The sequence below is a fragment of the Coenobita brevimanus genome, chromosome 22 (assembly GCF_032717465.1).
Source record: "Coenobita brevimanus isolate Jiangsu-jjx chromosome 22, ASM3271746v2, whole genome shotgun sequence".
Taxonomy (NCBI): domain Eukaryota; kingdom Metazoa; phylum Arthropoda; class Malacostraca; order Decapoda; family Coenobitidae; genus Coenobita; species Coenobita brevimanus.
The window spans coordinates 3710782-3712827 of NC_136975.1; positions in this window are offsets into that span (position 1 = coordinate 3710782).

Sequence of the window (2046 nt, forward strand, 5' to 3'; positions counted from 1 at the left end):
CGGGAAGGAGGAAGGATAATGGAAATGAAGATGAAATTGAACGGAAAAAGAGAACAGAGGGGAATAAGGAAGTGACGGAAAGAGCAGGAGGAAGAAATGTGCTGATGAAAGGGGAAGAAAAGAGGAGACAGGAATTGAGAGGAGGAGGAGGAAAGCGAGAAAGGAAAATGGATAGCAGTACGAAGCAGTATGGAAAAAGGTGTTACGGAATAAGGAAATGACAGAATGAGAGCAACGAAAAAATGTGATGACGAGGAGAGAGAGAGAGAGAGAGAGAAGAATTTTAAGATGAAAATGGGTTGAACAATTAGATGATGAAAGTTCTGAAGAAGGAAGGAGTGGTAGAAAAGGAAATGTAATGTGATGATGGAGAGGAGAAAGGGAGAGAAACGAAGAGGAAGGGAAGAGGGAAAAGAAAGATTTAAAAGGTAGGTCAGAAGGGGATGGAAAATAGTATAAGAGGAAACAGTGAAAGGAGAAAATGGAAAGAACGACGGTAATGGTGATGATAATGGGTGGTGATGATGATGATGATGTTGATGATGATGATGATGATGATGAATGGAGGAGAGGAGAGACATGATCCTAGAGTAGAAGGAGGAGGAGGAGAAGAAGGAAGAGGAAGAGGAGGGAGCAGTGGAGGAGGAGGAGAGAAAGGAGGAGGAAGTAAAATGAAAGTTGGGATGAAATAGGTTGGGAAAAGAGGGTTGGAAAATAAGGAAGCGACAGAATGAGAGCGAAGAAACCATGTGACTGTGTACGAGAGAGAGAGAGAGCGAGAGAGAGAGAGAGAGAGAGAGGGAGGGAGGTGAGAAGGAAACCGAGGAAGTAAAATGAAAGCAAAGACGAAATCGGCAAAAAAAGTAATGTGGGGAGTGAGGGAACGAAAGAAAGAAAGCATGAAAGAAACATGATGATGATGAGAGGAAATAGGAATCATGAAGGGAGAGAAGGAGGAGGATAATGAGAAATTTAAAGAAGGCAAGGAAGAAGCTTGATTAACAGAACTAATTATATGCTGAATGGAGAAGAAGGGCAGACAGAGAGCGAGGGAGACAATTAATATGATGATGAAAGAAGGAGATAAAAATACGAATCAAGAGAAAGAGAAAGGAAAATGAAAGCCGCGAGGAAAAGGAATTAAAGGAGAAAAGATGAGACAATGAGAGCAAGGAAGAAATTTGATATTAAGGGAGAAGAGGTTGTGACGTGAGCAGAGGAAAAAGGAGGAAGAAGAGGAGGAGGAGGAGCAGGAGAGGAGGGAAAGAACGAAGTGGAAGCTAGGAAGAGAGTGGGTTAAAAGAGCAGTATTGATAAGAGAAAGCAATGAGAAAAGAGGAACCTGAAAAAAAAAATAAGAGGATAGAGGGAAAGATGTGAACTAGAAAAGGAGAAAAAGGAGGAAGCTAGAAATAAACTGGGAAAGATGAGAAAAACAGAAGTAATGGGGTGGGAATTCGTGGCGGAAGGAGAACTAGGAAGAACTGTGATGATAGAGAGAGAGAGAGAGAGAGAGAGAGAGAGAGAGAGGAAAGAAGACAAGACATAAACAATGAGAAGAACAAAGAAAAGGAGAGGAAGGAGAAGGCACTGGGAAAGATGGGATGAATATGGATGGAAAATATGAGAGAGAGAGAGAGAGACAGACAGACAGACAGACAGAGACAGAGAGACAGAGGAAACGAGACAAGAAAAGGAGAAGAAGGAAAAAGCAAAATGAGGACTGGAATGAAACTGATGGGAAAAAAAGATATTAGATAAGAAAACAGTGGCAGAAATAGAGGGGAGGGGAAGATATGCGATGATGAAAGAAAGGAGACATGAAGCGAGAGGAAGCGAGGCTGGCAAAGGAAGGGAGTGAATGAAAGAATGGTGCACACGGATAGGGGTGGAAGGGATGGGAAGGGATGAAGGGAGGGGAGACAAGGATTGCTGAGGAGACGAAACGAAGTGTAGGAACGTGATGAAAGGAGGAGGAGGAGGAGGAGGGGGAATCAAGAAGGGTAACACAGAGAGAGAAAGGAGAGAGGGAAGGAGAGAGAGTGT